The sequence below is a fragment of the Dama dama genome, chromosome 25 (assembly GCF_033118175.1).
Source record: "Dama dama isolate Ldn47 chromosome 25, ASM3311817v1, whole genome shotgun sequence".
Taxonomy (NCBI): domain Eukaryota; kingdom Metazoa; phylum Chordata; class Mammalia; order Artiodactyla; family Cervidae; genus Dama; species Dama dama.
This window is the reverse complement of record NC_083705.1, coordinates 35,692,902-35,702,876: the sequence shown is the minus strand read 5'-3', so window position 1 is coordinate 35,702,876 and position 9,975 is coordinate 35,692,902.

The window sequence follows — 9,975 nt, the reverse complement described above, 5'->3', positions numbered from 1 at the left end:
ACTTTTGCAAAGAATCCAGACATCTCAAAGTCTAAATTCACATTTTAATCCATGAAGCACCTTTCTCCTCACTGATCTCTCTCTCCTTTTCCTCTTCAGATGTTTTAGAGGAAGAAGAGTACATTCAGAGGGAAATATTAGTAGAGGATGTATTGAGACTGGCAGACAGAAGTGCTATGATAACTGGAAAGGTTTGGAATAAAAAATTGCATTCTAGATGTCTAATTTTGGCTTGATTAGCAGGGGTGTTTCTTCCTACTGTAATGCAGAATTGTTCTTAAGTTCAGCAAGAAACTGAACTATAAGAAGGCATAACTCAACTCAAAACAAGGATAATTTATTAGAGCTTATTTACATAGAAATTTGTTGCTTTGTAAACATAAAGAAAGGAACTGTGGTTATCTAAAAGCAACACAATAATCTCAGTTCCTTTCCAAGGCAAACCATTCAACATTACAGTAATCCAAGTCTATGCCACAATCACTGATGCAAAAAAATTGACTCTTCCTATGAAGACCTACAACATCTTCTAGAATTAACACCAAAAAAGATGTGTTTCATCATAGGGGCTTGGAAAGCAAAAGTAGGAAGTTAAGAGAAACCCAGAGTAACAGGCAAGTTAATGATAGGGCAAAGCTTAACAGAGCTTTGTCAAGAGAACACACTGGTCATAGCAAACATCCTTTCCAACAACCCAAGAGACAGCTCTGTACATGGACGTCACCAGATGGTCAATATCAAAATCAAATTGAATATGTTCTTTGCAGTCAAAGATGGAGAAGTTTTACGCAGTCAGCAAAAACAAGACTGGGAGCTGACTGTGGCTCAAATTATGAACTCCTTATGGCAAAATTCAGACTTTATTTTAAGAAAGTAGGGAAACCACTAGACCATTCAAGTATGACCTAAGTCAAACTCCTTATAATTATACAGTGGAGGTAACAAATAGATTTAAGGGATTAGATCTGGTAGACAGAGTGCCTAAAGAGCTATGGATGGAGGGTCTTAACACTGAACAGGAGGCAGTGACCAAAATCATCCCCAAGAAAAAGAATGCAAGAAGACAAAGTGGTTGTCTGAGGAGGCTTTACTCCTCCTTCCTGTGGAGCTGAAGGAAGCAGAGAAGTTGAAAGGCAAGGGAGAGGGGAAGATAAACCCAACTGAATGCAAAGTTCCAGAGAATGGCAAGGAGAGACAAGAAGGCCTTCTTAAATGAACAATGCAAAGAAGTAGAGGAAAATAACAGAATGGGAAAGACTGGAGGTCTCCTCAAGAAAACTAGCGATATCAAGGGACACTTCATGCAAGGATGGCCACGATAAAGGACAGACACAGTAAGACCTTACAGAAACAAAAATGATCAAGAAGAGGTGGTAAGAATACAGAAAAGAACTATACAAAAAAGATCTTATTTGTTTAGTTTTGCTTTTATTTCCAATATTCTGGGAGGTGGGTCATAGAGGATCTTGCTTTGATTTATGTCGGAGAGTGTTTTGCCTATGTTCTCCTCTAGGAGTTTTATAGTTTCTGGTCTTACATTTAGATCTTTAATCCATTTTGAGTTTATTTTTGTGTATGGTGTTAGAAAGTGTTCTAGTTTCATTCTTTTACAAGTGGTTGACCAGTTTGCCCAGCACCACTTGTTAAAGAGGTTGTCTTTTTTCCATTGTATATCCTTGCCTCCTTTGTCAAAGATAAGGTGTCCATAGGTTCGTGGATTTATCTCTGGGCTTTCTATTCTGTTCCATTGATCTATATTTCTGTCTTTGTGCCAGTACCATACTGTCTTGATGACTGTGGCTTTGTAGTAGAGTCTGAAGTCAGGCAGGTTGATTCCTCCAGTTCCATTCTTCTTTCTCAAGATTACTTTGGCTATTCGAGGTTTTTTGTATTTCCATACAAATTGTGAAATTCTTTGGTCTAGTTCTGTGAAAAATACCGTTGGTAGCTTGATAGGGATTGCATTGAATCTATAGACTGCTTTGGGTAGAATAGCCATTTTGACAATATTAATTCTTCCAATCCATGAACACGGTATGTTTCTCCATCTGTTTGTGTCCTCTTTGATTTCTTTCATCAGTGTTTTATAGTTTTCTATGTATAGGTCTTTTGTTTCTTTAGGTAGATATACTCCTAAGTATTTTATTCTTTTTGTTGCAATGGTGAATGGTATTGTTTCCTTAATTTCTCTGTCTGTTTTTTCATTGTTAGTATATATGAATGCAAGGGATTTCTGTGTGTTAATTTTATATCCTGCAACTTTACTATATTCATTGATTAGCTCTAGTAATTTTCTGGTAGAGTCTTTAGGGTTTTCTATGTAGAGGATCATGTCATCTGCAAACAGTGAGAGTTTTACTTCTTCTTTTCCTATCTGGATTCCTTTTACTTCTTTTTCTGCTCTGATTGCTGTGGCCAGCACTTCCAACACTATGTTGAATAGTAGTGGCTAAACAAATGGGACCTAATGAAACTTAAAAGCTTTTGCACTACAAAGGAAACTATAAGTAAGGTGAAAAGACAGCCCTCAGATTGGGAGAAAATAATAGCAAATGAAGAAACAGACAAAGGATTAATCTCAAAAATATACAAGCAACTCCTGAAGCTCAATTCCAGAAAAATAAATGACCCAATCAAAAAATGGGCCAAAGAACTAAACAGACACTTCTCCAAAGAAGACATACAGATGGCTAACAAACACATGAAAAGATGCTCAACATCACTCATTATTAGAGAAATGCAAATCAAAACCACAATGAGGTACCATTACACGCCAGCCAGGATGGCTGCTATCCAAAAGTCTACAAGCAATAAATGCTGGAGAGGGTGTGGAGAAAAGGGAACCCTCTTACACTGTTGGTGGGAATGCAAACTAGTACAGCCGCTATGGAAAACAGTGTGGAGATTTCTTAAAAAACTGGACATAGAACTGCCATATGACCCAGCAATCCCACTTCTGGGCATACACACTGAGGAAACCAGATCTGAAAGAGACACGTGCACCCCAATGTTCATCGCAGCACTGTTTATAATAGCCAGGACATGGAAGCAACCTAGATGCCCATCAGCAGATGAATGGATAAGGAAGCTGTGGTACATATACACCATGGAATATTACTCAGCCATTAAAAAGAATTCATTTGAACCAGTCCTAATGAGATGGATGAAGCTGGAGCCCATTATACAGAGTGAAGTAAGCCAGAAAGATAAAGAACATTACAGCATACTGACACATGTATATGGAATTTAGAAAGGTGATAACGATAACCCTATATGCAGAACAGAAAAAGAGACACAGAAATACAGAACAGACTTTTGAACTTTGTGGGAGAATGTGAGGGTGGGATATTTCAAAAGAACAGCATGTATACTATCTATGGTGAAACAGATCACCAGCCCAGGAGGGATGCACGAGACAAGTGCTCCGGCCTGGTGCACTGGGAAGACCCAGAGGAATCGGGTGGAGAGGGAGGTGGGAGGGGGGATCGGGATTGGGAATACATGTAAATCCATGGCTGATTCATATCAATGTATGACAAAACCCACTGGAAAAAAATAATAATTAAAAAAAAAAAAAAAAAAAAAGAAAAAAAAAAAAAAAAAAAAAAAAAAAGATCTTAATGACCCAGATAACCACGATGGTTTGGTCAGTCACCTAGAACTGGATATCCTGGAGTGTGAAGTTCAGTGGGCCTTAGGAAGTGAAGCATTACTATGAACAAAGCTAGCAGAGATGGAATTCCAGTTGAGCTATTTCTAATTCTAAATGGTGATGCTATTAAAGTGCTGCACTCAATATGTCAGCAAATTTGGAAAACTCAGCTGTGGTCACAGGACTGGAAAAAGTCAGTTTTCATTCCAATCCCAAAGAAGGGCAATGCCAAAAAATGTTCAAAATACTGTATAATTGCACTCAATTCACATGTAGCAAGGTTACGCTCTAAATCCTTCTACAAAGGATTGAGCAGTACAGTAACCAAGAACTTCCAGATGTACAAGTTGAGTTTCAAAGAGGCAGAGGAAACAGAGATCAAATTGTCAAAATTTGCTGGATCATGGAGAAAGCAAGGGAGTTCCAGAAAACTATCCCATTCTGCCTCATTGACTACGCTAAAGTCTTGGATTGTGTGGATCACAGCAAAGTGTGGAAAACTAAAACTCTTTTAAAGAGATGGGAATACCAGACCACCTTATCTGTCTCCTGAGAAACGTGTATGCATGTCAAGAAGCAACAGTTAGAACTGTACAGAAAAACTGACTGGTTCCAAATTGGGAAAGGAGTACATCAAGGCTGTATATTGTCACTCTGTTTATTTAACTTCTATGCAGAGTACATCATGCAAAATTCTGGGCTGGATGAATCACAAGCTGAAATCAAGATTGCCAGGAGAAATATCAACTTCACATATACCGATCATACACTCTAATGGAAGAAATTGAAGAGTAAGTAAAGAGTCTCTTGATGAGGTTGAAAAAGGAGAGTGAGAAAGCTGGCTTAACACTCAACATAAAGAAAAAAAAACAAACTAGGATCATGGCACCCAGTTCCATCATTTCATGGCAAACAGGAGGAGAAAAAGTGGAAAAGGTGACAGATTTCATTTTCTTGGGCTCCAAAATCATTGCAGATGCTGACTGCAGCCATGAGATTAAAAGACACTTGCTCCTTGGAAGGAAAGCTATCACAAACTTAGCATATTAAAAAACACAGACATAAAAAAATAAAATAAAATAAAAAAAAATTAAAAAAAAAAAAAAAAAACACAGACATCACTTTGCCAACAAAGTTCCGTAACGTCAAAGTTATGGCTTTTCTAGTAGTAATGTATGGATGTGAGAGTTGGACCATAAAGAAGGTTAAGCACCAAAGAATGGATGATTTCAATTAAGTAGTACTGGAGAGGACTCCTGAGAGTCCCTTGGACTGTAAGATCAAACCAGTCAATCCTAAAGGAAATCAATCCTGAATATTCATTCGTTAGAAGGACTGATGCTGAAGCTGAAGCTCCAATACTCTGGCCACCTGATATGAAGATCTGACTCATTGGAAAAGACCCCGATGCTGGGAAAGATTGAAGGCAGGAGGAGAAGAGGACAACAGAGGATGAGATGGTTGGATGGCATCTTCGACTGGATGGACATGAGTTTGAGCAAGCTCTGGGGGTTTGTGATGGACAGGGAAGCCTGGCGTACTACAGTCCGTGGGGTTGCAAAAAGTCGGACACGACTGAGCGACTGAACTGAACTGATGTATAATTGAAGTCTCAGAAAGAGAAGAAAGGAAGAGAGAGGGAATGAGAAAAGACCCTGATACTGTAGCTCATGAGGTTGAAAAGAGATGGACATGACTTAGCGATGGAACAACACCAACGAGAACCTACGAGCACAGGGGAACACTACTCAGTGCTCTGCGGTGAACCAAGTGGGAAGGAAATCCAAAGAAGAGTGGATGCATGTATAGCTGATTCACTTTGCTATGCAGCAGAAACTAACACAACATTACAAACAACTAAACTCCAAGAAAAACTAATAAAGTAAAATAAAAATAGATCAAAAGTGAAAAAAAATGAGGATTCCACTTAATTCATAGTTAAAACTCCCAATTCACACTCCTTTTCCTCCCTAGTCTTAAATGTCTTTCTGTCCTCTCTTCTTCATCTCATCTAACCTGTCATTATTCAAGCCCTCATCACGAATGCTTGGACCGCGGTGGTTTCCACGCTCTTCCTTGAATCTCTGAAATCATATCATCAAACACACATATTTTTAAAAACACAAATCTGATCTTTTAATCAAGCTCTTTTACAATCATTTTGCTGGGAGGGAAGCTACAGTTTATGGAGCTTAAATAAATGCTCAGGATCCCAGAGCTCTGAGGGCCAGGCTGATCAGAGTTCAGGTCTCTCGGACTCTCCTCCAGAGACTTTTCACCACATGTCACAGATGTCCTCCCTACTGCAAGCATATCAGAGATACTAACAAAATTATGCTGCCCCCAATACAGTAAAGTTTGAACAGAATACTGGTATTCTATTTTTACCTTTAAGACTTTTCCCTTAAAATCTTATTTACAAAGTACATAAAGCATGTTTTTATCAGTTGACAAACTTCAGTTTGGCAGAGCAATTGCTCCTAACATGTAAGTTGCCAGTTTTTTTGTAAGTCGCCAATTTGAAAAATCATTTCCCTCTATTTGATAGTCTGCATATTTAACTCTCTCTTAAATATGCAGCAAGAAACATTGTATTTTGTTTCCCTTTTGTTAGCACTTTCATAGTAAACATATGTAACTCCTATATATTAAAGGTAAATACTTTCATTATGATTATATTAACTGCTTAGTCTTTCTTAATACTGTGTAAAATTTATAGTTATAAAGAAAATAGGAATATCACGTGTATTCATTTTCTACACTTTGCTCTAATTCCCATTTGACTTTCAAGTTAAAAATTTCCAAATTCTACATTAAAAAATTCATGATTTAAAGCAATGAATTCGAGCTACTTTGCTACAATGTTTATACACGTGAAATTATAATAAGAAATGGGATGGATAAATATTTTGTTTTTAAAATTAGTCAGTTCTACAAGATATTCTCATATAATTTATCAAATAAGATTATTAGACTTATTGCAAACATAATTAGAATAAAATAAACATAACTGAATTTTACGATTATGACTTTAACTTTCATTTTCAAGTTATTCTGCTTTAAAAATATATTTAAAAATTAAAAGTGAAATTTCCTGATAGAAAGTTAAAGTAAGCATAATTTTAAAAAATTCTGTCTTTTTGTATATCAAGACAGCTAAGCTTTTTTAATATTTACTTTTCTTGTTTTTCTCTAAGTGTTAAAGTACAACACAAGAAAGTTCAAACTTGTTTTTTAAGTGGTGTGATACTTTATAGTCAATAATATATGATTAAGTTTTGAGTTATACAAATATTTGCTCACTAATATCAAAAATGTGTTTACACATGGATATACTATGATTCACTTTATTTCCTATTAATTTCAAAGTAAAATGATCACAACATGGTCTTAAAAATCCTAGCTATCACTTTTAAAACTACCTAGCAGCAAGAAATAAAAACCTGCCATTGATGTGGACTACATTCATTATTTTAAAAAACTGAATTAAATCCAACACACATTGTGAATTGTTTTTGCTTCTTTTTAGAATTGTTACAAGTAAAATAACCAGGCAGCCTTATCTTAGGTGAGCCTGCTTCAGCTTGGAAATAAACAAGGCTTTCTCTCCATGAGCTAGGTTCATTTCATATTTGTGTAATACCCTGGAAGAAATTAGGTTTCAATAAAGTCCATTTTTGTCACTGCATGTAGCAATGAATATCACACCCAGCAGGGCACAGTGGCACCTGGCTGTCCAGACCCCAGTGAGCACAAACCATCTGGGGGTAATTACAACAAGGTATTCTTTAAGGACCAGATGGGACCAAGGAACAGAAGCCCCGACCCCTCCCAGCCATTTACAACATAATTCCTTTCAATGATATACTTAATCCTCCCACCAGCTATGCTTTTCAGCTTGCTGTTGTCACTGTTCCTTTATGTTAATTCAGTTTCAAGACCGAGAAAAAGAGGAGGAGAGAGAGAGAATTCAAGAAAAAAAGAGAGAGGGGGAGAGGGAGAGAGAGAGAGAGGGAGAGAGAGAGCCTCTAGGGACAGAAAGAAATTATTCATCCCTAAATTGTTTCCACCACAGCAAGTACAGTAACAATTTTTTTTTAAAAGAGGGCTGAAATTATCCTAAAGAAGGTCAATGCGACAGCCCTGTGTAGCACCAGCTGAGGTTTACTCAGCCACCTGTTAGCTAGAAAGCTCTCTGCACACACGCTTATGAGGCATTTAACCAGTTTAAAGGGTCTTTATTGTCAGGCCAGCCACCTCCATTCAGCTGGCCCGAGCCATAGGCCTGCTTTGTGGTCATATGTGGCGTACAAGCCTTAATTCAATTATGCTGTAAGCCTATCCAATCTGCATCACTGCCCTTTCACTTTTGTGCCATTTGTCTTGCATGTTGTAAAGAATTTTACTTTAAAGAGGGGAAGGCACCCTACTATCCGCTTGTCTTTATTTCTCATTTAAGGTTTGCGCCGCAGGTGCGCGGCCACCTTTCAGCTCCCAAAATGGATTCATCTTTAAGTGATACTGTAGATGGAAGCATTACTTATTGTTTGGTGACAATGCTTTTCTGGTGTTGCCGAGTTTTATTTTTTTTTAATTAGGTGCTTTTTCAAACTCTCCACCAGATCGGCCGTTGCTGAACTTGAGGATTGAAAATTCAATCAGAAAAACATAAACGATAGATGAAAATGACAACTAGCCTTGTTCTACCATTTGTTTTCAAGAAATGCTTTTTGTACAATGAAAAAATATCAAATTTAGAACTTTTGGTTTCCCTTTAAGTTTCTGACACCCAGTATACCAGTTTATATGAATGAGGCTCAGTGAAGCTCTGTTATTGAAAACTGCTTGTTTTGTTTGTATTCTTGGGCTTCCAGATTTCCTTATAGCATTAAAGCAGTGCATATCACTTTTAAACGCTTGGCATTTTCATAATAATTTATTGGCAATGAAAGCATAAAAAAGATATCTCAAGTTAGAGATTTGGGTTTATTTTCATATCAAATTTTTCTTAAATGGAAAATTTGTCTTTTTAAAGCATGCTCTACCTAACATTCTTATAACCATCTAAATCCTACTTCCTTGTTTCAGTGTCCATATGAGAGTATAGATCATTTCTAATCAATATTCCCCAAATCAGTAAGGGACTTGTCATGGGAGATTGAAGGGACTTCAAAGGAAGGAGAGAATCTTCTTTGCTAATTCATGTCTATTTCTCACCCAAGTCAAGGAAAGAATGATAGTACTAAGTTACTAACCAGTGTTACTCACGTGTACACTGAATTGTGTGCATAACTTCTCACTGTGACTCAGTCGTGTCCAACTCTTTGCAACCCCATGGACTGTAGCCCACCAGACTCTTCTGTCCATGGAATTCTCCAGGCAAGAATACAGGAGTGGGTTGTCATTTCCTCCTCTAGGGGATCTTCCCAACGCAAGGATCAAACCTGCGTCTCCTGTGACTCCTGCACTGACAAGTGAATTCTTTGCGACTGAGCCACTTGGAAAGCCCCAATTCTCACTGTAGCAACCTCTGTATGTCTTTTGTATGGAAGTCTTATCTCTAACTTAAATTACTGAATCAAAACCACAAATATGAAACACACAAGATGGACTAAAATATTCTAGTTGGCAAAAAAAAAAAAAGAATAAAGATATTTGCACATAATCTTCAAAATAAATAAGATTTCAAAAACTGACTTCTGTATATTTAACCTGTGTGTTTCTCCAAACAATTCTTTGCTCATTTACTTTGTGTTTTCCTACAGGTTCCCATTTTATAAACAAGAAAACTAAGGGTTAACAGAGAAATTAAGTGACTCACCTAGGGGTCAAAATTCTTCTGATTTCTTATCAAAGTCGTCTTCTATTACATCATAAAATCTTCATATAGTTATTTCATAAACATGATTTGGACCCATGCACAACTCCCTGTATGTATATGCATCAGAGTAGCTTATTAATATTCTGTGAAGTAGGAATAACAACTGAAATTGCAAAAATCTAGACAAAAGCAGAAAAAAAATGAGACCTAATTAAACTTATAAGCTTTTTTCACAGTAAAGGAAACCATAAACAAAACAAAAAGACAATCTATGGAATGGGAGAAAATATTTGCAAATGACGCAACCAGCAAGGGATTAATCTCCAAAATATACAAATAGCTCAGATAGCTCAATATCAAAAAAATTGTCCAATCAAAAAGTGGACAGAAGACCTAAATAGACATTTCTTCAAAGAAGACATACAGATGGTCAAGAGGCATATGAAAAGGTGCTCAATGTTGATGATAATTAGAGAAATACAAATCAAAAGAAAAACAAATA